The sequence below is a fragment of the Geotrypetes seraphini genome, chromosome 7 (assembly GCF_902459505.1).
Source record: "Geotrypetes seraphini chromosome 7, aGeoSer1.1, whole genome shotgun sequence".
Lineage (NCBI taxonomy): Eukaryota > Metazoa > Chordata > Amphibia > Gymnophiona > Dermophiidae > Geotrypetes > Geotrypetes seraphini.
This window is the reverse complement of record NC_047090.1, coordinates 181,303,484-181,330,984: the sequence shown is the minus strand read 5'-3', so window position 1 is coordinate 181,330,984 and position 27,501 is coordinate 181,303,484.

Genomic DNA, 27,501 nt, shown 5'->3' with positions numbered 1-27,501 from the left:
CATCATTCTGATCTGGACAATTCCATTTTGGTTTCTTTGCTCTAACCACTAGGCCACATTTCACACATGGGACAGAAGTGATTTTTATGAGCTGAGAAGCCAGTTTAACGTAGAGGAGCCTTACAATGTGGAATCCTGAGGCAGCGGCTAAAAGTGTTTGCCGCGAACAGCAGAATGCGTCAATATTGTGGAGGTGTTCTATAGAGATTCAGTGACGTAAGATTTTTCTGAGATGAATATAATTTTAGAAGAGGCATTTTATACGTTTATACTCTCATATACACATGAAAATGCCTTAATAAAATTAACCTATTAGAGGCTCCCGCCAAAGTATTCAAAGGCAAGCAAATAACACTCCAAAAGATCAAACTTGTACACAAATTTTCTCATTGGTCAGTTATGGAAGCGAAAGCTGGACACTATGGAAACAAGACAGAAAGAAGATTGACTCATTTGTGCTTTGCTGTTGGAGAAGGATTTTATGCATGCTATGGACCACCAGAGGAACTACAAAAGTGTCCACCAACTCATCTAATAATATGAAGATCTTTATTCCTCCAATGTCACAATGGTACATTCACACGACTCAATGACTCGACATGTACATGTTTCGGCCAACAGGCCTGCCTCAGGAGTCTTGAGAAACACGAATGATGATACACGAAGATTACTACCACTCACATAGATTTAACCAAAATTCAAATAAGGAATGTCACGTCTTGCGAATTGTGACCCACTAGTGCCGAACAACTTGCTGGTTTCTTTGTATTTGTGTCTGTGGTTTTGTTTCCCCCTGTGTGTTCTTTCTTCCTTCTTCCACCAGAGGAACTAACACATCGACTCTGGAAGAGATCAAACCGGCTATGTCACTATGGAAGCTATGTCACTATGGAAGCTGGACACTATGGAAACAAGACAGAAAGAAGATTGACTCATTTGTGCTTTGCTGTTGGAGAAGGATTTTATGCATGCCATGGACCACCAGAGGAACTACAAAAGTGTCCACCAACTCATCTAATAATATGAAGATCTTTATTCCTCCAATGTCACAATGGTACATTCACACGACTCAATGACTCGACATGTACATGTTTCGGCCAACAGGCCTGCCTCAGGAGTCTTGAGAAACACGAATGATGATACACGAAGATTACTACCACTCACATAGATTTAACCAAAATTCAAATAAGGAATGTCACGTCTTGCGAATTGTGACCCACTAGTGCCGAACAACTTGCTGGTTTCTTTGTATTTGTGTCTGTGGTTTTGTTTCCCCCTGTGTGTTCTTTCTTCCTTCTTCCACCAGAGGAACTAACACATCGACTCTGGAAGAGATCAAACCGGCTATGTCACTCGAAGCCCAAATGATGACGTTACGACCGTCTTGTTTTGGTCACACCATCGGAAGAGAGAGATCACTGGAGAAGGACATCATGTTTGGGAAGATCGAAAGAACCAGGTGATGAGGGCGACCTGCCATCAGATGGTTGGACATGTTAAAAACAACTAAGGGGATGATGCTGGAACAAAACTGATCTCTTTTTAGATCTGTAATTCATCAGGTCGCTAGGACTTGATCACAAGTCGATGGAACCTGAAGAAGAGAGGAATGAATCGGTAACAAGAACTAAGGGGTCTGTGTAATAAAGGCCTTCTTTTACTAAGCCAAAGTAGATGTTTCTACCACGGCTGCTCCGACGTTGCAAATGGGGAAAGTGTTTGATGTCCTCTTTTTTTTTTTCCTTCACAAATATGGTAACCTTATCCATACTGCATCGCATGGCACTGCATTACAAGCTATTCTGCCCGCACTGTCATGGGAGCAGATTGTTTGGATTGAAAACTAGTACGCAAATAGCGTGTATTTCTTTAATTCAAGCTCCCAGTATGTATTGCATGCTTGACGGGCTGATGTCCCCTCTCTTCTTGTCTGCTTTTGTTGCTAGAAAGACACCAGTAAATTGATAAGGAGGGTGTGATACTTGCAGGCATGGTAGATGGGATTAGTCTCTGGCTTCTTTGTCCCATTCAAGCAGCCTATCTTCTTGATAAACAATCCAGTCTGGCTGAATGATTAATGTATTTGAATTCTGTGCAGGAGCACAGAATTCTGCATCCAGAGTCAGAAATTTTCCCATAGGCCTTTGCTGACAGTTATGCCAACCAAAAATGCTGATTGCTAGCGATAGCTATGCTGACAACATGGATATTTGTTGCCATTTAAAATGGGACCAGCAATTTTACAAATTAAGACACTGAAAAAAGGGTGCCCTTGACTATTGCATTTGTTCATGCAGCCAAAAACATAGAACATAGAATATGACGGCAGAAAAGGGCCATCGGCCCAAGTCTGCCCACTCTAAGAACCCTCCCCCCTAAGCACTTCCTCGAAGTGAACCCACATGCTTATCCCATTTTTTCTTAAAATCGAGCACGTTGCTGGCCTCAATTACCTGAAGTGGAAGATCATTCCAACGATCAACCACCCTTTCGGTGAGGAAATACTTCCTAGTGTCACCATGGAATCTCCCACCCTTGATTTTTTAACGGATGCCCTCTTGTTGCCGTAGGTCCATGTTGCTCTCTCATGAGTGGAGTCTCGAGTGATTCATTCATATGATATTTGCAGGGCGGCTACTTGATCCTCTTTTCATACCTTTACTCGGTTTTCTGAGTGGATGAGGTGGCTCGTTCTGATGCTGCTTTTGGGACCTCGGTGTTGTGGGCAAGCTCTTCTGTTCCTCCCTAGACACTGCCATTGCTTTGGTATGTCATCCAGCGTATGGAATCCAGAAGGGGCATTGCAGTTCCTCTCTACTTGAGTAAATCTAGGCTTACAATCTAAGGTTTATGTACCTTGGGCAATTAAAGGTTAAGTGACTTTCCCAAGGTCACAAGACGTTGCAGTGGGAATTGAACCTAGTTTACCAGGATCAAAGCACACTGCATTAATCATTAAGCTGCTCCTCCGCTGAAACCATATAATATTTTTATATTATTATGGATTCCTATCTGCAAGCCAAATATAAAAAGGCTAGTGGTAGATAGGTAGCCCACCTGCCATTCTCCAACCCCCAATACCATTGCACTGTTTTTGAGTATTTTCAAAAAGACTGTGCGGTTGTATAGCTCGAGCAAGTCATTGAGGATAAACAATGAGAAGAAGGTGATGAGTCCTGACATTGGGTTTTCCCGGACATCTGGAAATCCTGACATGTTATCTTTTTAGAAGGCTCTCCGGGTATCCGGACAGACTTTTCCCAAAACCCAGCAGTTTTGGAAAACTCTGGCCATATGTGGAGGGTCTCTGAGCATGTGTGGATGACATCACATATGTCTGCGCATGGTCAGAGGCCCTAACCACTAATGTGTCCACAGGATAACATGAACGTGTTAGCGTTTAGTGCATGTTTAGCGCGCGATAATTATGGCGCGCTAAAAAGCATAGCACCGGAATTATGCCTCCATAGTCATAGAAACATGATGGCAGATAGAGGCCAAATGGCCCATCTGCAGTAACCATTATCTCTTCCTCCCACTAAGAGATCCTATGTGCCTATCCCACGCTTTCTGGAATTCAGACACAGTCTCTGTTTCCACCACCTCTTCCGGGAGACTGTTCCACGCATCTACCACCCTTTCCATAAAAAAGTATTTCCTCGGATTACTCCGGAGCCTTTCACCTCTTAACTTCATCCTAGGCCCTCTCATTCCAGAGCTTCCTTTCAGATGAAAGAGACTCGACTCATGCGCATTTACACCATGTAGTATTTAAACGTCCCTATCATATCTCCCCTCTCCCGCCTTTCCTCCAAAATATACAAATTGAGATCTTTAAGTCTGTCCCCATATGCCTTATGATGAAGACCACCAACCATTTTAGTAGCCTTCCTCTGGATCGACTCCATCCTTTTTATATCTTTTTGTAGGTGCGGCCTACAGAATTGTACACAATATTCTAAATGAGATCTCAGCAGAGTCTTATACATCAATACTTCCTAGAATTTGCAGACACTGCTATAAGAATTTACACTGGCTACCGTTCGAAACTCATATAACCTTCAAACTATCCTGTATAATGTTCCAAATTCTATATGCAAAAACAGCAGAGCCGCTCCTAAACTTATTCACCTATTCTTGGCCAACATCAACCAGAAAACTGAAATGACTTCAACTACTGATCCGACCTCACAAAGGAGTTAAATAAAAACGCATATGCTTCTCGCTTTTCACTTATCTTGGCACCAAGACCTAGAACAACCTTCCCGACTGACATTAGGATGGAAACATTCTACAACAGATTGTGAAAAAAATAAAATAAACTCTCTTCTTTGGGAGCATACACGCTATAGACAACTAACTCAATATACCTAGTATCACTAAGGGCCCCTTTTATGAAGCCGCGTGAGCGGTTTTAGCGCACGCAGCTTTTTAGCGTGCGCTAAACCCGCGCTACAGGGCTAGAACTAACGCCAGCTCAGTGCTGGCATTAGCGTCCAGTGCAGCCGACAATTTAGCATGCGCTATTATGCGAATTTAACCGCTAACGCGGCTTCGTAAAAGGAGCCCTAAATCCCATGCTTAATTCAAATGTTTTACCAGTACAGTCATGGAAGCTCAATCCTTCCTTCCCCATGACTCCGTTCATTTCTCGGTTCTTTTTGAGCTGCTATAATATAATGCAGTTTATACATTCTAGAATTTCTTATATTGTAAGGAAAACAAAGAAATTGACCCTGGACGATCCTCAGAGAATAAAGAGTCCAAGAAAAATGATGTTCCTGAAATGGATTTTATTATTAAAAAATATATATATATAGGGGCTCAATTGCAGGGTAAAACATCGAATCAAGCACCACTAAATGTTTCTGAAATCTTAGAAACTTCAGATAGAGAAACAGTTGTACCTTCTACAATGATTTTGACTGTAGCTCTCGCAATAGATAAAATATGGTTATTGAGACTTTTCTTTAAAAATAGACAGAAAGAGTTTCTCGGTTGTAAAATACAAATGTTTCCTGACCTTTCCAGAGAAACTCAAAAGCGACGTAGAGAATTTCTGTTGTTCAAACCTGGAGTCACTTCCCTGGGAGCAACGTTTTATCTGAGACATCCCTGCAAGTGTATTATTTGCTACCGTTCAGTTAAATATGTCTTTTTTGAACCACAACAGTTAACTGCTTTTCTGGCTATGTCTCGACTGGAAAAAGAGAAATCAACAGCTCTATAATTTATATATCTGCCCATACCTCAGTCCTGTCTGTAATTTATCTTCTAATATTATTTCTTTTTGCTCGCTTTAATGTAATCTTGGATCGAATTTTGAGGACTTGAGCTGAGTTAGTTGAAAGAATTTCCATGTATTTTGTTTAATTTGGTTTGATTATGTTTTATATTGGATATAGGTCATATCCTACTAACTTAATTTCTGTACAAGTGATTACTTGGTATGTCATTTGAAAATTAATAAAACAATTATAATATAAAAAATATATATATAAAAGTCAACATAGCAATCCACATCAAAACCTTAAGGACCTAGTTCGCTGGGAGCGTTGGACCCAACACGGTCCGTGTTTCGACAAGAGAGTCTTCCTCAGGGGTCCCTGCTAGTCCTAGGGTGGGAAATACGTGGAAAAACTAAACAATCCAAAAGTACCAATGTGTAGAAGCTCCGCATGAACCGTGATGCAAAAACAATCTAATAAGAACATAAGAAACGCCTTCACCGGATCAGACCAAGGTCCATCTAGTCCGGTGATCCGCACACACGGAGGCCCATTTAGGTGCTCCTTTTTGGAGACCCGGATTTTCCGTATCCCTCAATATGATCTGCAAGAAGGTGTGCATCCAACTAATATTAGGCATAGTGCAACTCAGAAATACTGGATTATATTAGGATTGCAGGACCTGTCTACTCCACAGGTTCTCAACCCAGTCCTCAGGATATAACAAGCCAAATTGGTTTTCAGGATATCCACAATGAATATGCATGAGCGAATATGCATATTCATTGTGGATATCCTGAAAACTTTGACTCTTTAGGTTTGCCTCGAGGACTGGATTGAAAATCCCCGATTTAGTCTGACCATGCCTTATGAAATATCACATAATCTGCCCAGTCTAAGGTTTTTGTCCATACACTCTCTCGAACAGGTTTTCTTTTAATGTTTACGCATTTATCTTCTCTACTGGAAAACTTTATTCACTGCCTTTTGCGTACAAAAATATTGCCTTGTGTTACCCCCCCAGTCAACCTCTTTGGAGCCTTCTCTTTATTTATTGTGGCCGGGCCCGTCCCCGAGTAGGTGGGAAACTACGGTCCGGGCCACAAGCAAGATTTTTAGTGCGCCTTTTATATGGTAGTGAAAGGAAGACCCGGATACCGGATTCCTTGGAAAATAGTACCAGGTTTATTACAGTCCCAAAGTATACAGAAAAGAAAACATAAGCAAAAAGAAAAACATTCACCTTGGTTGGTTACAGTCCTTTAGGTGCCTCCTGCACACTATGATATTCCAGTTCAGGTGTTTTAATGAGGAGCTGGATTGCACCTCCTTATCAACAGCAAAAATTATTATAACATCAAAATATTATCAGTTCAGTGCCTTCCTTGGCTTGTATCCCCACTGGGATTTATTGATCTCTCTGGACCTTTAACACCTTTTAGCTTCTCTAGCTGAGCACGGCTTGCTTCAAGCCTTTTCTCCTCTCAGCTCTCTTTATCTGCTTAACACGTTGTTCTCACCTCATTAACTTTGCCAGCACTGGCTGTCGGGTGAAACACATACAATGAGGGAACGTTCTTCAGGAGCTTAGCTGAGGACTCTCACATATTGTATTCCCCCAGGTCCATGTCCTCTTCATTCATATCACTACTCAGGACACTGCACATTTCCCATTCACCCTCATGGGAACCTTGGCTTAAAGTTTCCTTACTTCTCTCAGGTTGTGCTGCCCATCCCCCTCTCTGCAAGTCTGCCAAAATACTTGCAGCCTTTCCCTGGGGATAATTTCTCAGCCCTTCTCTCTGGGGTTTAAGTTGCCAGTCACTGTACCTCCCAAGTGCTGTGCCACCTTTCCTTAGGTGCTGGCTTCCTGCCATATGCTCATGCTGGGATTCAGGCACCCTCTGTGACCTGGAAACTCCTGGAGTAGTTTGGCTGCTCTCATCAGAGACAGCTGTGTCCTCATTCTCTCTCTTCCTCCAGCTCTCCTGCTCCTCTCTCTCTTGCTCCCTCCTCTCCTGCTTCCTCCCGTCTGTAAACTGACTCTGCCTATAAGGCAATCTCCTGGGTCTGACTCCACCCCTCTCTATATTGGTCTCAGGTTTCTCCCTGACCTCTGGAAAGGAGTGATAGGGGAAATTAGTGGTTTTCAGAGCCTTCCTTAATTGGCTCTTCAGCTGTGCTGGAACCTGCCTGGGCTTGCATTCTTTTGGCTGAGCCAGCTGTCCTGGCTCCATGCCGGGTTTTACCGAACCCTGTGCTGCATTCTGGGGAGTTTTAGCAGTAGTTTTCACTGTGACAGGAGCTTCCCTGTCACATTATGTAAATATCTCTTATCGCATCTCTCTTGCCAGTTTGTTCCCTGGGCTATCTGATAACTAAAAAAGACAGTAAAGAGAAACTATTTTCTCCAGTTCTCCTTTCTTACCAGTTTATATGTAAATCCCAGATTTGCCTGTGAGCTCTGGGACTTTCCAGCTAGTTCTCATAATTTGCAAATCCTGTTTCTCGCTCGTTAGTAGCGAGTGTTCATAGTTGTGAACGCATAAAGATGGGGTCGACCCTAGACCCCTGGATGGCTGCATGACTTGAGTTTTAGGTAATGAGAATTCTATTGCAAGAGGCTTTCTCCATGGGTTCAGGGCCCAGCTCTCTCCCCGATGACTTTATTATTGATTTTCCTTTATTTTAGTCTAGAATAGGAACAATTTTGATTGCAGGCTTGTATCTAACTCCCCAGCTTGATGCAAGAAATACTTTGTAATGACATTGTACTCTCTTCTGAGATTTTATATGATAACTTCAGAGTGTTTGAAGAGTGGTTAATACCAGGGATTACAGCGGGGGGGGGGGGGGGGGGGGGGGGGGGAATCAGGTCGTTTTAATGCTGATGCAATTTCTTTCTGTCAAGAGTTATTCTATCACACAACTTGTATAGGTGCCATCATAGCATTTTTCACCTCCTCTCCATCCCCACCCCCATTTTCTTTTCCTGTGAAAATTTGTTGATTAAAAAAAAACACAGCCACGTAATAGTTAAGCTGAAAACACAGTGCATTCTTTATAATAGATGTTAAATGTATTAATTTCAAGTATTTCATGCATTGTTCAGAAATAAAATATCACACCACAACATGCATAGAAAACAATTTGAACCAGAATGTAGCTTTTCCAGAATTTTCAAATTCAGCTAGTGCTTTAGGCCTTCCTCAGTTCTCAGCCCACCGTGGTAACCATTAGAGCAGGGGTAGGGAACTCCGGTCCTCGAGAGCCGCATTCCAGTCAGGTTTTCAGGATTTCCCCAATGAATATGCATTAGATTTAATTTAATTTAATTCTTATATACCGCTAATAACCGTGAGGTTTCTAAGCGGCTTACAAAAATGAATGCATTAAAAGATACAATAAATAAAAATAAATAAGATAGGTACTTGGAAATTCCCTAACTGTCTCAAAGGCTCACAATCTAACTAAAGTACCTGAAGAGACAATTTATGAAAAATAAAGATAAAATATAAAGACAGAGATAGAGATAGAAATGAATATTTCACCAAGTAATGAATAAATAAATTAAAGATAGAATTAAAAATAAATAAGTAAAATAAATAAAAAATAGAGATAAAAAATAAGTATCAAGAGAAATAAAAAATATATATTAAAAATATTCTCCCCTGCTGGATTGGGGGAGGGGTGTAACTGTGATCAGGTGCCCTGCTGGAGAGGAGCTCCCGATACTGCTGTTGGTCTCGGTGAACCGTTGAGATCTATTTGCATGCACTGCTTTCAATGCATATTCATTGGGGAAATCCTGAAAACCCGACTGGAATACCGCTCTCGAGGACCGGAGTTTCCTACCCCTGCATTAGACCAATAGCGCTCAAACCTCCCCCAGTCAGTCAGACTTTCATAGGACAGTGGTTCCCAACCCTGTCCTGGAGGAACACCAGGCCAATTGGGTTTTCAGGCTAGCCCTAATGAATATGCATGAAGCAAATTTGCATGCATATCACTTCCATCATATGCAAATCTCTCTCATGCATATTCATTAGGGCTAGCCTGAAAACCCGATTGGTCTGGTGTTCCTCCAGGACAGGGTTGGGAATCACTGTCATAGGATTACCAGTCGTCCGGATTTACCTCTTTTTAGAGGGCAGAACCGGGTATCTGGAAGGCTTTTCAAAACCCGGCACTTTGTCTGGGTTTTGAAAAGCAAATCTTGTCAGGATGCCCTCCTGACCGAGATGAGCAGGCTAGGGGCGAGGCTGGGACGTGGCATGGGCATAACAGGGCGGGGGTGGATAGAACTGGACGGGCCTGGGTGTGGGTCTAGGGGTCCAAATCTGGCAACCCTAGACTTTCAGGCAAATCTCTCTCATGAATATTCATTGAGGATATCCTGAAAACCTGACTGGAATAGGTTTTGAAACCACTGCATTAGACTATGCTGGGGTGTGGGGTGGGGGGGGAGGTCCAAAACTGTCCTGGGGATTCCCCAGCCAGTTAGGACTTCAGGATATCCACAATGAATATGCATGAGAAAGATTTACATATAAGAGTAGTTGAGGGCGTCACAGTGATAGGCAAGCGTGTATTTTTGTCCCAATTATAAAAGCCAGGAAAATATTTTCACATCTAGCCTCCACATCTAGGGTCTCTTTATAAATGCAATGTCAAGAAAAACTAACACTTACTGTCTGCTCACCATAACTCAAACAGTAGAGACTGTGTTTCAGACATGCTCCCTTCTGCCATGTCTCTACTTATAACATAAGAACATAAGATTTGCCGCTACTGGGTCAGACCAGTGGTTCAAATTTGCTTGTCTTTGTTTCAAATCTATGCTTGGTTCGACCCCTTTGTACTTGGTTTCTCATTTTAATTTGGACTGTTCTCTTAGGCCTTCACGTAGAGTTCATATTTTTATCCATCCAACAATAAAGGCCTGCGTTATAAAAGATACCGAACTCTTGCTTTCCAAGCAGGTCAACTGAACGATTGGCTGGGTAGCATCATTAAGCTCTCCTCATCTTATCTAAATTTTTGATAACTAGTAAAAACAAACTTATTTAACCGATTTGTAACCTAAGAACTCTTAAAGCCTCACCACTTTATTCTGCTTACATGTATTCGACGACTTTACATTGTGACTATTTCGCTGATTGTCCAGCTCTTCTTATTGTGAGCCGCCTCAAACTACTATGGCTTTGGCGGTATATAAGAATAAAATTATTATTATTATTATCATGCCCAGCAGTCTGCTCACGCGGCGGCCCTTAGGTCAAAGACCAGTGCCCTACTAGAGTCTAGCCTTACCTGCATATGTTCTGGTCCAGTAGGAACTTATCCAACCTTGTCTTGAATCCCTAGAGGGTGTTTTCCCCTATAACAGCCTCCGGAAGAGCGTTCCAGATTTCTACCACTCTCTGGGTGAAGAAGAACTTCCTTACGTTTGTACGGAATCTATCCCCTTTCAACTTTAGAGAGTGCCCTCTTGTTCTCTTCTCCTTGGAGAGGGTGAGCAATCTCTCTTTCTCTACTAAGTCAAGTTCCTTCAAGTCAGGGCAACAGATTTTCTGTACCATTTTGTATGTTGCTATTAAAAATGTCCTGCCCTAAATCTAACAGATGTACACCATGGGGGGGTCTGTATATCCCTGGACAAAACAAACAGCCAACAAAGACCCACTTGAACTTGAAACTATGTGTTTGTAACTATTACCTAATTGTATTATCTGATCTACCTGCACTAGCAACTCTATTGAATGTCCCTGTCAAACTGTCCATTGTAACTTCCCGGGCAACTGCCCCAACCTCTTGTAATGTAATCCGACCTTGAATAGGTCAAAGCAGAATAGAAAACCTGATTAAGATAATGGAATCAATTTGTACCCGTGCATCCATTTTCTTATCTGTTTTGTGAGCCTGTTCAAATGACTTTGTGTTTGTGACCATTCATCGTGCCAAACACTTTGGGCTCCTTTTATCAATACCGTGAGCTAAACCGCCAGCCACGCTAGCCGCTAACGCCTCCCTTGAGCAGGCGGTAGTTTGTAGGCCAGCGTGGGGGTTAATGCGTGATGAAATTTTGCGCGCATTAACCCCGCTAGCACGGCTTGATAAAAGGAGCCCTTTGTGGGATAATGTGATACTACCCTTCTGCATTGTGGGGGCAGTTCTATAGCAGAGCACCCATAAATGAATACAACTAAGACACAAGGGAGCATGCGTAGAGTACACAAAGATTTGCATCATCTGTGGAGCAGGTGCAAATTTGTACATGGCCTGTATGTGCTACTGGGGATTGTTTTGCATGCCTATATTAGCCACTCTCAACTCAGTCCTCAGGGTATGCCAAGTTCCATTGGGTTTTCAGAATACCCATAATGAATATTCATGAGTTAGATTTGCATTCAACTGAGGCAGTGCATGCAAATTTATCTCAAGCATACATTGTAGACATCTTGAAAATCTTATGGGACTAGGTACGCCTGATGTACCTTAGCAGCCCTAATAAAATAGGCTAAAGGGCCACTTTTTTGAACTTTTAACCTAGGTACCTATGATAAAATTTACACTCAGAATGGGAAAATGGATTTTGGGAATAAAAGCATACAGAAGCGCTCTTCATAAGAACATAAGAATTGCCATCGTTTTGGATGTTGGCACTAGAAAAGGTTCAAAGAAGAGTGACCAATATGGTAAAGGGGATGAAACTTCTCTCGTATGAGGAAACACTAAAAAGGTTAGGGCTCTTGAGCTTGGAAAAGAGATGGCTGAGGGGAGATAGGATTGAAGCCTACAAAATCCTGAGTGGAGTAGAACGGGTACAAGTGGATCGATTTTTCACTCTGTCAAAAATTACAAAGACTAGGGGACATTCGATGAAGTTACAGGGAAAAACTTTTAAAACCAATAGGAGGGAGAAAAAAAAATTCACTCAGAGAATAGTTAAGCTCTGGAGCGTGTTGCCAGAGGTTGTAGTAAGAGCGGATAGCGTAGCTGGTTTTAAGAAAGGTTTGGACAATTTCCTGGAGGAAAAGTCCATAGTCTGTTATAGAGAAAGACACTGTTTGCCCTGGATCGGTAGCGTGGAATGTTGCTACTCCATGGGGTTCTGGAATCTTTTGTTACTCTTTGGGGTTCCGGAAAGCACAGTTACATACCGTAACAGGTGTTATCCAGGGACAGCAGGCATATATTCTCACATGTGGGTGACGTCATCTTCGGAGCCCCGATGCGGAAGCATTTTCAAGCAAACTTGATTGAAGATTTAAGTTTGCTCTGCTGCTCCACGCATGCGTGCCTTCCTGCTCCACTAGGGGGTGCATCCCCTCGTGGTCTCCAGTTCACTTAACTAGCCAAGAAGCCAACCTCGGGGAGGTGGGCGGGTTGTGAGAATATATGCCTGCTGTCCCTGGATAACACCTGTTACGGTAAGTAACTGTGCTTTATCCCAGGACAAGCAGGCATGATATTCTCACATGTGGGTGACCTCCAAGCTTACTGAATGTAATGTAATGTAATGTAATTTATTTCTTATATACCGCTACATCCGTTAGGTTCTAAACGGTTTACAGAAAATATACATTAAGATTAGAAATAAGATGGAGGGATGGAGGGAAGTTGGCAATTTAAGCAAATAGATTTCGCAATACCGATTGGCCGAACCAGCCATCGCTTCTGGACAGGGAGTCCAGACAGTAGTGGGAGGTGAAGGTATGAACTGAAGACCACGTGGCAGCCTTGCAGATTTCCTCAATAGGTGTGGACCTGAGGAACGCTACGGAGGCTGCCATCGCTCGGACTTTGTGTCCCGTTACTCGACCATGCAGCGCGAGACCAGCCTGAGCGTAGCAAAAGGAGATGCAATCGGCCAACCAGTTGGACAAGGTGCGTTTGGAAACTGGGTGACCTAACCGGTTTGGGTCGAAGGACAAAAACAGTTGTGGGACTTTCCGGTGTGACTGAGTGCGTTGGAGGTAAAAGGCCAACGCTCTCTTGCAGTCAAGAGTGTGGAGCGCCACTTCTCCGGGGTGAGAGTGGGGCTTGGGGAAAAACACAGGTAAGACAATGGACTGATTGAGATGGAAATCAGACACTACTTTAGGTAAGAACTTTGGATGGGTGCGGAGTACCACCTTGTCGTGGTGGAATACCGTGAAGGGTGGGTCCGCTACCAGGGCTTGTAGCTCACTAACCCGCCGGGCGGACGTGAGCGCGAGTAGGAAAATTACCTTCCAAGTGAGGAATTTTGGATGGCATTTGTCTAGTGGCTCAAATGGAGGTTTCATTAGTTGAGCCAGAACCACGTTAAGGTCCCAAACCACCGGGGGAGGTTTGAGAGGGGGGTGGACGTTCAGCAGACCCTTCATGAAGCGAGTGACTAAGGGATGGAGCGAGAGGGCTTTCCCTTCCAGGGGCTGATGAAAGGCCGCAATCGCACTGAGGTGTACTCGAATGGAGTTGGTCTTTAGGCCGGAATGAGATAGTTGAAGTAGATAGTCAAGGACCAGGGGGACGGGGACCGACACCGGGTCCTGGCTGTGGGAGGAGCACCAGGTTGAGAATCTGGTCCACTTTTGGGAGTAGCAGGTTCTCGTCGAGGTTTTTCTAGAGGCCTCCAATATCTCCTTGACTGATTGAGACACGGGGAGAGCAGTCAGGGGGAGAGAAACCAAGCATTCAGATGAAGAGATTGAAGATTGGGATGTAACAGTGAACCCTGACCCTGTGACAGTAGAGAGGGAAACAGAGGCAGAGGCAGTGGATCTCTGACACTGAGTTGAAGTAGAAGGGAAAACCACTGCTGGCGTGGCCAGCGGGGGGCAATCAGGATCAGGGTGGCTTGTACTGTTTTCAGGTGGACAAGTGTCCGCAGTATCAGAGGAAACGGCGGGAACGCGTACAGGAACCTTCCCTCCCAGTCGAGGAGGAAGGCGTCGGCCTCGAGCCGGTCCGGAGAGTATATCCGGGAGCAGAAGAGAGGCAGCTTGTGGTTGTGAGGGGACGCGAACAGGTCTATTTGAGGTGTCCCCCACCGTTCGAACACCCCTCGTAGGGTCTGAGAGTGTAGTGACCACTCGTGTGGCTGGAGGAGGCGGCTGAGTCTGTCCGCCAGGCAGTTTTGTTCTCCTTGTATGTACACCGCTCGGAGGAAGGTGTTGTTGGAGATTGCCCATTTCCAGAGGCGCAGGGCTTCCCGACAAAGGGACCAAGATCCTGTCCCCCCTTGTTTGTTTACGTAGTACATCGCTACCTGGTTGTCGGTTCGGATGAGAACCACTCGGTCGTGGAGCAGATGTTGGAAGGCTACAGCTGCGAGATAGATGGCCCGAAGTTCTAGCACGTTGATGTGGCAGCGACGGTCTTGTGCTGACCACATTCCTTGGGTGCGTAAGCCGTCCAGATGGGCTCCCCAAGCGTACTCCGACGAGTCCGTGGTGAGTACCTTGCTGTGGGGTGGGGTGAGGAAGAGAAAACCTTTGGAAAGATTTGAAGAGTCGGCCCACCAGCGGAGCGATCGTTGCAATGAAGGAGTCACTGTCACGTGGCGTTCGATCGGGTCCCGGTCTTGACGCCATTGAGACGCTAGGGTCCATTGAGGGATTCTCAGATGAAGGCGGGCGAAGGGTGTGACATGGACGGTGGAGGCCATGTGGCCCAGGAGGGTCATCATCTGTCGAGCTGATACCGAGGTCAGCAGGGAGATCCTTCGGCTCAGACTTACTAACGCCTCCAGGCGTGGAGGGGGGAGGAAGGAACGGAGGCGAACCGTGTCCAGCGTGGCCCCGATGAACTGTAGGGACTGCGAGGGGCGTAGTTGAGATTTTGGGAAGTTTATTTCGAACCCCAGACTTTGTAGGTAGGTAATAGTCTGTTGGGTCGCTGAGATAACCCCTTCCCTGGACGGGGCTTTGATTAGCCAGTCGTCCAGGTAGGGGAATACCTGGAGGCCCTGGGAACGTAAGGTTGCTGCTACCACCACGAGGCACTTGGTGAAGACCCGAGGTGATGATGCTAGTCCGAAGGGGAGGACTCGGTATTGTAGGTGCCAGTCCCCTACCTGGAAACGCAAGAACTTGCGGTGAGCGGGGTGCACTGGGACATGTGTGTACGCCTCCTTGAGATCGAGGGAGCAGAGCCAGTCGCCCTCGTCGATCAGGGGGTAAAGTGTCGGTAGTGAGAGCATCCGAAATTTTTCCCGTACCAGGAATTTGTTGAGGCGTCTCAAGTCTAGTATTGGGCGTAGGTCTCCCATTTTTTTCGGTACCAAGAAGTAACGGGAGTAGAAGCCCTTCCCCTGTTGGTCGGGGGGAACCTTCTCCACTGCTCTCAGGCGAAGCAGGTCTCGAGCTTCGGAGAGGAGTAGGGATAGCTGAGTCCGGTTGGGAGGGCAATTCCTTGGGGGGTTGTCCGGGGGAATGGCCCGAAAGTTGAGAGAGTACCCTGATGAGATCACGCCAAGGACCCATGCGTCCGACGTGACTTGTTCCCAGCGAGGGTAAAAGGCTTTGAGTCGACCCCCGATGGGGAGGAGGCCTGGGACTATGGCGGAGGGGGCCCGGCCCCTTCCGCGTGTCCCGTCAAAAGGACGGGGATGGTTTGGTGGTCGCAGGTGGTTGGGACTTGGTCATGGCCCTGTGGTGGGCTTGCGGACGCATGGGTGGGGGCCGCGAGAAGACAGGGGTGGACTTTTGTGGGTAGCGGCGCGGAGGGGCCCTATACGGCCTGGACGCTGGCGGTTTGGGCTTTTGCCGGACAAGGGAGGCAAACGAGCGTTCATGTTCGGAGAGGCGTTTTGTAGCCGCCTCGATAGTGTCATCGAACAATTCCTTTCCCACGCAGGGGAGGTTAGCCAAACGGTCCTGTAAGTTGGGATCCATGTCGACCAGGCGCAGCCAAGCTAGTCGGCGCATGGCGATAGCGAAGGCTGCTTCTCTGGAGGAGAGTTCGAAGCCATCGTAGGCCGCGTGGAATAGATGAAGGCGCAGGTTGGAGAGGGACTCTACAAGCTGGCCGAACGTTCCTTGCCGGGAGGCCGGTAGGTCAGTCTCAAAGGCTCTCAATAGCCCAATGAGGTGTTTGAGGTAGGATGTGAAGGTGAAAGTGTAGCTTTGCACCCTAGAGGCCATCATTGCGTTTTGGTATAGTCTCCTGCCGAACTTGTCCAGGGTTCGGCCTTCTCGGCCTGGGGGGACCACTGCTGAGACCCGGGACGGGTGAGCCTTTTTCAAGGAGGATTCTACTAGCAGCGATTGGTGGGAGAGCTGTGGTTGCTCAAATCCTGGGTAAGGTACTGTGCGGTACTTGGCCTCCATTTTGGAGGGTACGGCCGTGACCATGTAGGGGGTCTCCAGGTTCCTGAAGAAGGCCTGTTGGAGTACCGGGTTAGGTGGTAAGCAAAGGGACTCTCTGGGCAGTGATGGCATATCCAGCTCCGCCAGGTACTCCTTAGAGTATCTGGAGTCGGACAGGAGGTCTAAGTCCAATGCGTGGCCCATGTCTTGGACAAAGCGAGTGAAGGATGGGCGAGATGTTCCCGGCGCCCCATGCGGGGTCGGGGAACGAGACCTTCGTCGGGTGGAGAAGGATGGGGAGGCTTCCCTCGAGTATCGAGGTTCATGCTCTGATCCATGCTCCGAGGCTGGGGAAGCACTGTGGGAGTGTTCCGGGGTTGTCGATCTTCGGCGTCTCGAGGAGCCCCTCGGAGACGATGCCGGAGTTAGGGGTACCGATCGATGTCGGATTGGTGACCTCGATCCGGACTCCCTCGGAGAATACGTCCGAGGGGGAGTTCGGAGGATGCGCGGGTTGGAGAGTGATAACTCAGCCACCCTTAGTGGTCCCGTACGAGGTGTGGGGGAACGGCCTCGTAGGGTTGGTGAACCTCGGGCCTTCTTGGAGGTACGGCGGTTCGAGGTTTCTGTCGTTTTAGCCCGACGTTTTGCCCCTCGGCGGTCTGCGGAGGGGGAACGTCTCGGGCGCCTCGGCGAGGAGTCCGAGGAGGATGGGATGCGGCGAGGATTGCGCACCTTTCCTCGAGGTTGTTCGGTGCGAGGCTCAGGCTGGTCTGGCACATTCGAGGTCGAGGCTGATTGAAACTGGGCCATTGCAGCGGACAGCTCCGACGTGATCATCGCTCGGAGTAGGTCCTGGAAGACGGGCACGGACAGCATCGAAGGCATGTCCACTGCCTCGGTGCACTCCACCGGGGGTGACCTCGTATTAGAGTATTCCCGTGTGGTGGAGGCACGGCCTGAAGGCTTGGAGGGCTTAGGCGGGGCTGTAAGCATGGGGCTTCCGCCATGCGTCGACGTTGTCCCCGAGGCTGGCTTCTTCGCTGTTACAGAACCTGAAGAGGGAAGAGGGGACTTACCCAGGGCCGAGGCTTTCTGTTGTCCCAAGGACTTCGGGGTCGAGTCTCTAGGCGATGCCGAGGTATCCGGGGCCGAGGTCAAGGCCGGGGCCGAGGCCGGGGCCGACCTCGAAGCCGAGGTGGGGGGTTGGTCCGGGGTGAAGAGGTCCGCCATGCGGGCTTTTCTTCGGCGGAGGGCCCGGTTCTGGAAATTAGCGCACTGGGGGCAGGAGTCGGTTGGATGAGCCGCCCCCAGACAGAGGATGCACCGGCGATGCGGATCTGTGAGAGAAAGAAGCCGCTCACACCGGGTGCACTTTTTAAAGCCGGTCAAAGGCCGGGACATTAAATCGAAAGTAGCCGCGGCTCGATTAGCCACGCGGCCACGGGGACCCGGAAGCCTCCGGGTCGTCGAAAACGAAGCAGGAATCAAATAAAAAGGTAAAGAATTCGCGCACAGCGACTTAATCGTGAAAAAACAAGAAAAAATTGCGGTGCTAGAAGGCAGTTGGGGCAGAGCCTGAAAAACACGGCTTCTAGGCTCGCGGAAAATTTTGAACTGGAGACCACGAGGGGATGCACCCCCTAGTGGAGCAGGAAGGCACGCATGCGTGGAGCAGCAGAGCAAACTTAAATCTTCAATCAAGTTTGCTTGAAAATGCTTCCGCATCGGGGCTCCGTAGATGACGTCACCCACATGTGAGAATATCATGCCTGCTTGTCCTGGGATAATCTTGCTATTCTTTGGGATTCTATATGGAATGTTGCTACTCCTTGGGTTTTGGCTAGGTACTAGGGACCTGGATTGGCCACCGTGAGAACCGGCTACTGGACTTGATGGACCATTTGGTCTGACCCAGTAAGGCTATTTTTATGTTCTTAAACATCTGTATCATATCTCCTGTATCCCTTCTTTCCTTCAGGCTATACATATTCAGGTATTCAAGCCTCTTCACATATGTCTAACTAGGGGCACTAGATTTATATCTGCTGACAGTAGCATATAAAGGGAGTTTGTGGCTCCAGGAGCAGCCAACAAACGCCTTTTCTGCAGGAATGAAGAAGCTAGTTGAATCATACAACAAATGTGTCGTCTTGCATGGGGACTATGTGGAAAAGTGATATTGCTCACAGTTACTTGTATTAAAGCCGTTAAATGTATTGGGAGATATTGGGATGGTCCCTGATTTCAGACCACCACACCTTGCTATGTTACGGAACACGCAGCACCGTTTTCAATGGGCAGGATTACAATTGCCCTGGTGCTTTGAGATGCGAGTTCAAATCCAAGACTGGCCAGAAAGTTTTCAGCCTGGAAGCGAGCAACGTGGCATCTCGGCTCGTAATCCATTCTATCGTTTGCAGGAATGCTGAGAATGTGTGGTCCAGTGTGACCTCAGAGGAATTTCCTCTTAGGTAACACAAAGGTTTGGGTTTTGGTGAATTTTCTTCTATGACACATAAACTAATTAATTAGTGGATAGATAATTACAGCGGTTGCCCTTTATGAGTGGTTTTGTGCATTTCTTGTTAAGTTAGTCAATCATGCTAACGAGCAAGTAAGATATTCTTATGGCAATGAAAATATATTCATTTACTTTTCAAATTGGTTCTCATTATATTTTGAAAAGGTTTTGAAAGAATGCCAGCTCTCCGGGGAGATTTATCATGGACTGTGTAAGACAGTGCAAGTCTAGGGCAAAACCGGTTCGAGGTGCTGTGAACATGCAATAATCATTCCCAGCACTGTTAGAGAACGAAAAATGTCGAATGCATGAAAGAAAATAAGTAGAAAAGGTTAAGTGACTCATTGCACTTTATTTTCATTCTGTGACTCATTTGTGATTCAAACATTCTCACTAATGGACAAGTAAGTCTAACTTGCAATTTCAACTTTGAGACCGACATAATGTTGTTGCCAGACTAATGGTGACTTTTGAAGGCTTCACAGTATGTCTTCCATTGAGATTACATAACAGTAATTTAATCTTTTCAGATAGTTAAATCGCAGACTTTTGCGAGGTACAGAGACGTCAGGCTGATATATTTGTAGATACCTTGGGGACGCTCTCTGCTCAGGACTAGATTTTCTCTTGAGTCAAAGTTCCGGCTGGTTGTACTTGGGTCATCCACAATAGTCTTATTTTTCTTTTTGCTCATAAATGATTCCCTCCCGTTTTTGATATGCAAATGATGAGAAGTATAAAACTGGACCTGAGAAAGTGAACACCATCAATGCATTTGGGGGGCCATTTTACTAAGCTGAAAAAAATAAGACCATATCAGAGGCATGCCACGACTCACACTGGCTCCCAATACAAGCAAGGGTGACGGGACAAAAGCATGCGGGAGAAACGCGCGCCGACATTTCAGAGTGGACAATTGAGGGCAAGACTTCAGCGCACCGCCCTAAAATCTTATTTTAAAGGGCTCCGACAGGGGGTGTGGGGGGGGGGGAACCTCCCCACTTTACTTAATAGTGTTCGCACTGCCATGTTGCGGGGGTTACATTATACAGAAAACTTAACTTTTCCCCTAAAAAATAGGTAAAAAGTTAAGTTTCTTCTATAATGGGGGGTTACAATCCCCCAAACCACCCCCAACGGCAGCACCGACGTTATTAAGTAAACTGGGGGGGTTCCCCCACACCCACCGTTGGAGCCCTTTAAAATAAGCTTTTAGGGCAGCGCGCTTAAGTCTTGCGCTCAATTGTCCGCTCTGAAATGTCAGCTCGCGTTTGTCCCGCGCGCTTATGACTATGAACCGCAAGCGTACACTTCAAATTCTACTGCCTACTATTTAAAGCTATAAACGGAGACAGCCCAACAAACTGGAATAATCGACTAATTCAATCCCAGACCCAGGAGAACCCAAACAATATTCTCACACCCGCCAACCAAAAATGTCAAATGAAGAAAACTGTATGGCAACCTACTGGCTACCAGGGCAGCGAAACTGGACAGACAGCTCACCAATCTGCTGTCTTCGATCACAGATTGCAAAACCGTCAAAAAAAGAATCAAAAACCCTCTTCCAAAAATACATAAAACCTATTTAACACGACCAGATCCATCCCAAGCTCCACCTACTATACCGTCTACTCCTTATCAAATCTAAAATGTTCTAATTACCCATTATGTATTACCTAATTTCGTGATAATTCTTACGTAATCTGCCTTGAACCGCAAGGTAATGGCGGAACAGAAATCACTAATGTAATGTAAGAAGTAATGAAGAGTTACTGCAGTTTAAAATGGCTTTACCATGGGACGTTCCAAACTGACATGTGCTAATAACATGCTCAAAAAATATTTTCCCATTTTTGTCGGAGGGGGTGGGGCAGGGAGTGGGCACACCCACATTATAGCATGCTATTTATTTATGTTAGTTTTATATACTGTTATTACTTATCACTTATATAGCACTGAAAGGTATACATTACGCTGTACATTTTGACATTTATAGACAGTCCCTGCTTAGAAGTGTTTACATAGCCTAAGTGGTTTGCATTCAAGTACTCCAGTATTTTCCCCCTAGCTGTCCCCAGTGGGCTCACACTCTATCTAAAATACCTGGGGCAATGGGGGGGGTGTTTAAGTGACATGCGCAGGGTCACAAGGAGCAGCGTGGGTTTGAACCCACAACTTCAGGGTAATGAGGCTGTAGCTTTAACCACTGCAAACAAAACAAAAAACTGCAGACCTTGTACACGATGCAGGCAGGCTTTATTATGACAAATAAATCTTTGATTAAAAATCTTTTACCAGGTAAGGGACCCAACACGGTACGTGTTTCGGACTAACCTTCGTCAGGGGTCCTAATAAGTACAAATACAATCAAACTTTAAAACAATATTTAAAACAAACATATTTAAAAATACAATATACACTGCACCACTCTAGAAACCAAAATGTAGCAAAACTGAGCCAAGTTTAGGACAATCCAGCCCTTGTGACATCACTGATGAGGTTGGCTCTTATTGGTGGAATGAGGCATTATGATGTCACAATAGTGGCTCTGGTTATCAGAGGCTGAAACTTTTCATACTATTTATTTATTTATTTATTCAGTTTTCTCTACTGTTCTCCCAGGGGAGCTCAGAACGGTTTACATGAATTTATTCAGGTACTCAAGCATTTTCCCCTGGCTGTCCTGGTGGGCGCACAATCTATCTAGTGTACCTGGGGCAATGAGGGGGATTAAGTGACTTGCCCAGGGTCACAAGGAGCAGTACTGGGATGGAACCCACAATCCCAGGCTGCTGAGGCTCTAGCTTTAACTACTGCACCACACACTCCCCTTAGCTGCCTGGCTTTAGGCCCTCTTATCCCTGATCTGCTGTGACCACAAAAGTCCCATTCCAACCCCTCACTCCTCCATCACAACATAACACCCCCACACCCCCCCCCCCCCGAACCACCTCCTTCAGCAATGCTCCAGGGCAGGTTTGATGGGTGCTCCACTCCACCTCCCCAGTGCCCTCTTTTTAGGGACATAAATTTAAGTGGCAATTTTTGCAATGTTCAAATTATTCTCATGAATTTAAATAAATCTGTAGGTACTGATAATGGTTCATATGAGGGCGACCAGATAATCTGCAGCTTATTCTGTATCTCTGGGGAGAGCAGTAATCAAAGTCTTGTTCATAATAAAACACTATTATAGCAGCATGAGATTTTTATATTATTGCCCACTCTATATGCAGGTAAAGTACATAGAGTTATGTAAATAATGCATACACAAGGGATTTCAGAAGTGTACGCTGAATTGTGAAGGTTGAGGGAGGATCTTAAACATAAAGGAGGTCAGTTATGTAACAAACATAAAAACATCTATAAGAGTTGCCCTACTGGGACAGACCGAAGGTCCATCAAGCCCAGCATCAAGTTTCCAAAGGTGGCTAACCCAGGTCCCAAGAACCTGGCAGAACCCCAAAGAGTAGCAACATTCCAGAGCTGAAATTGTGATGTCATAAAGCCTCATTCCAGCAATGCCTAAGAGCCAACCTCATCTGTGATGTCACAATGGCTCAACTGTCCTATACTTGGTTCACATAAGAACTGGGACAGACCGAAGGTCCATCAAGCCCAGTATCCTGTTTCCAACAGTGGCCAACCCAGCTCACAAGTACCTGGCAGAACCCCAAAGAGTAGCAACATTCCAGAGCTGAAATTGTGATATCATAAAGCCTCAATCCACCAATGCCTAAGAGCCAACCTCAGCAGTGATGTCACAATTGCTTCATTGTCCTGTACTTGGCTCACATAAGAACATAAGAGTTGCCATACTAGAACAGACCAAAGGTCCATCAAGCCCAGAATCCTGTTTCCAACAGTGGCCAACCCAGGTCACAAGTACCTGGCAGAACCCCAAAGAGTAGCAACATTCCAGAGCTGAGATTGTGACATCATAATGTCTTAGTAGAGAGATTGTTCATCCTCTCCAAGGTAGGGAGAATGAGAGGGCACTCTCTAAAGTTAAAAGGGGATAGATTCCGTACAAACGTAAGGAAGTTCTTCACCCAGAGAGTGGTAGAAATCTGGAACGCTCTTCCGGAGGCTGTTATAAAGGAAAGCACCCTTCAGGGATTTAAGAAAAGGTTGGATAAGTTCCTACTGGAACAGAACAGATGCAGGTAAGGCTAGACTCAAATAGGGCATTGGTCTTTGACCTGGAGGCTACCGCATGAGCGGACTGCTGGGCACGATGGACCATTGGTCTGACCCAGCAGCGACAATTCTTATGTTCTTATGTTCTCATTCCACCAATGCCTAAGAGCCAAACTCATCAGTGAGGTCATAATGGCTCAATTGTCCTATACGTGGCTCACATAAGAATTGTTGTATTGGGACAGAGCTAAGGTCCATCAAGCCCAGTATCCTAGTTATTAAAGTGTCCAACCTAAGTCCCAAGTGCCTAGCTAGATCCCAAGTAATAAAACAGATTTTATGCTGCTTATCCTAGGAGTAAGCAGTGGATTTCTCTTTCCATCTTAAGAATAATAATAATAATAATAACAACTTTATTTTTGTATACCGCCATACCAAGAAGAGTTCTAGGCGGTTCACATCAATTAAACAGAGTTAGAAGCGGTTCAATACCAAATTGTTCAAAGTTGCGAACAACGAAGTAGAAGTAGGGGAGAGTAGGTCGGGGGGGGGGGTAGTTCGGTAGGCGGGGGAGAGGTGTTGGTTGATAAAGAAGGGGCATTAAGGTTCCTGGTCTTGGAAGAGGTGGGTTTTGAGTGATTTTCTAAAGCCGAGGTAGTTGGGGGCCTTGAGGACCATTTGGGCTAGCCATGGGTGTAGCTTGGCGGCCTGGAAGGCGAAGGTTTTGTCAATGAATTTTTTTGAGTGACATAGTTTTAGGGAGGGGAAGGTGAAAAGTTGAATTCTGCGGTAGTTCTTGATGCTGTGATTCAGGAAGAAGTGAGGGATGATGTAGCTTGGGGATAAACCAAATACTGTTTTGTAACAAAAGCAGGTGAATTTGAATAGGATTCTGGATTCGAATGGTAGCCAGTGGAGTTTGTGGTAGAAAGGGGTGATGTGTTCCCATTTTTTCAGGCCGTATATGAGGCAGACAGCGGTGTTCTGGATCATTCTGAGTCTCCTGATGGTTTTCTTTGTGGAGCTCAAGTAAATGATATTGCAGTAGTCCAGTATGCTGAGGATGGAGGATTGTACTAGCAGGCGGAATGAAGTGTCGTCAAAATATTTTTTTATGGTGCGGAATTTCCAGAGCACCGAGAATGGGTTATGGGCTTTTTATTTTTTTTTAAAGGAAATTTTCCAAACCTTTTTTAAACAATGTTAAGTTAACTGTTCCTGGTTGGATTGTTTTGGATAAACCTTTTCAGCAGAATTAGGCCTGAGAGTTTTCAGAAATGTGTGTTGTTTGGTCCTTGGCTTCCTTGTGAACCAAATTTTTTCTAGTACCAAATGCTCTGACGCTCATTCCATTCCTATGTGCATCGGAGCATTTACCTCGCCAGCCACGGGAAAAAGTTCTACTGTGGTTTGATAAAAGCCAGCATGAATAATTTGTATAGCACTTCCCTATTGAAACAATCAATGAAATTTGCAAATCAAACGTTAAAACAATTATAAATTAAACGCACAGTAAAACAACATACACTATTGATTCTAAGAAAGAGTGGAAACATTTGTCTGGTGAATGGCTGCGAAGCGCAGATGGTGGAAAATTTTTATGTGTGGTGGTACATGTGAGCATTAGAATATCATTATGCTGGAAAAGCATTAGGAACAAAACAACAGGGAGGGAGGGAGGGAGAGGGTGGGATACTTAAGGTCTTTGAATGAGGAATGGATGGTAGGGGAGGGAGGGTAATTGTTTTGAAGAAATTTTGTAAGAGTTTTAAGTGATGTTAAATGAAATTGATTGTACCGTGGAACCTCGGTTTGCGAGTAACCCGGTTTGCGAGTGTTTCGCAAGACGAGCAAAACACTCAGCAAACTTTTGACTCGCAAACCGAGCACTGCCCCGATAAATGAGCACTTACAGTCCAGGAAGCGCCGCTTCGGGGATTCCTCTTCCATCTTCCAGCCAGCCTTCCACGTCGGGTGCCTTCCGCAGGTTGGAGGACCTGTGTCTGGGCCTGCGCAGCTGGGTGCCGTCCCGTCTGTGCGTTGCGTGTGACGTGCACAGCATCAATCATCGGCGTTGTGCGTGTCGTGCGCGGCATGCGGGTGGGGCGGTGCTCGGTTGTATGGGCTTGGGTGGGAGCTCTCCAGCATGCGGGGGGGCATCCAACGTGGAGGGCTGGATGGTGGATGGAGGAGGCATCCCTCTGAAGCGGCACTGCTGGATTCTCCGGCGGCTGGCGGACATTAGAGGCATTCCTCTCCCCCCCCCCCCCCGAAGCGGCACTATGGGGTTCTTCTTCGGATGACGGACGGAGGAGATGGCGCTGCAGCACCCAGCACCCGACAGGTACAGACTCCGGGTTCTGGAACAAATCTTCGGTGTTGCCACTATTTTCTATGGGGAACTTTGCTTTGATAAAAGAGCATTTTGGATTACGAGCATGCTCCTGGAACGGATTATGCTCGTAATCCAAGGTACCACTTGTATATTGTTTATTGTATCACACTCATTGAAAGTTTTTTAAAAAAAAATTTTTTATTCATTTTCAAAATTACATTAAGTGTTAAATATATTCATTCACATTAACCATAAATACATAACTTACAAACAATCATTGGTACATTACATAAATTCTTATCCCTTCCCCTTTCCCATCCCCTTTACCATCCCCCCCACATGTTTTATCATATAAAACATGTAATAATAAAATTCCCCCCACCTACACCTTAAATTGATAAATATAAGGGAAACCATTTCAATTAATCTTTACAATATTTTACAAAGTTTTTAAATGAATAAAGATAAATAAAAAGTTAAAAAAAACCTACAACAGTGGAGATGTTCAAAAGTTTCTGATGTGCAACTTTATTTCAAAACTCTAAGGGCTGCTTTTACTAGCGTTTTTAGCACTCACCAACCCCCACGCTACACGGAAAATACTAACGCAAGCTCTATGGAGGCGTTAGCGTCTAACGCGTGCGGCCTTGTAAAAGGAGCCCTAAGTGTGCGATGGCTCGGCACCCACGTGTTTTGGCCACTACGGCCTGCCTCGGGAGCCTTGAGGCTAACTTTTTCTGCTATGTAGAGCAACGCAAAAGTACGCGTCTAATATTCTTTCATTACTACACAGTGTCGCATATTGTAAGGAACCATTTCAAAGAAACACTTGTGGATAAGGTTCTCGTGAATACCGTCAAGAAGTGTTTCTTTGAAATGGTTACTTCCAATATGCGACACTCTGCGTAGTAATGAAAGAGTATTATAAGTGTACTTTTTAGTTGCGGGATATGCGCTGCTCTACATAGTAGGCTGCTGAGGCAGGCCATAGTGGCCGAAACATGTGCGCGGATGCCCTCTTGCCTGAAGATAGAAGGCAGCGGGGGAGGGGCGAGGATGGGGCTCGGCGGCATTGGGGGCGGGACTGGGGCATAACAGGGTGGGGATGAGTAGAACTGGGTGGTCCTGGGGGTGGGTCTAGGGGTCCAGATTTTCCAAACGGAAAATCTGGTAACCCTACTTACCGGTGCAAGTAATTAGGCCAAAACTGAAGTTTGACAGATGCTAAGCGCCAACGTTCCTTGGTGCCTGTGTCTTGGGTGCCATTTATAGAATTGGAGACTTAGCGCTGTTCTGTAAATGATACTCCAAGTTGGGCACCATTTATAGCAATGGGATCCATACCTAGCTTTTGGCGCAAGGATTTAGACCAATGAAAACTGCCGTGGATCCCCTGAATTTTATAATAGTGCAACATATTAAGTGAGCACCTCTGACCCATCCATGCTCCTCCCATTGACACGCCCCTTATCTTTCAGTTGCACACTAAAAGGTTTACATGCACATCTGTATACATTTAGATAAAATCATTACGCTTGGAATAAGGCATCAGACACAAGAATACTCATAATAGCATAAGAATAGCCATACTGGGTCAGACCAATGGTCCATCAAGCTCACGATGGCCAATCCATGTCACAAGTACTTGACAGAAATCCAAATAGTAGCAACATTCCATGCAGAATCCCAAAGAGTAGCAAGATTCTGAAATTCCAAATAGTAGCAACATTCCATACGGAATCCCCAAAAAGCAGCAAGATTCCATGCTACTGATAGAGATAGGTTATGATAGGGCATAGATAGAAGGACAAGGGGGATTAAATGATTTAGAAAAGGATCACCTTATAGGTCATGGACCTGATGGGCCACCATGGGAGCGGACTGCTGGGCGCGATGGACCTCTGGTCTGACCCAGCGGAGGCAACTTCTTATGTTCTTATCCCATCGTGAGCAGCGGCTTCCCCCACGTCTGTC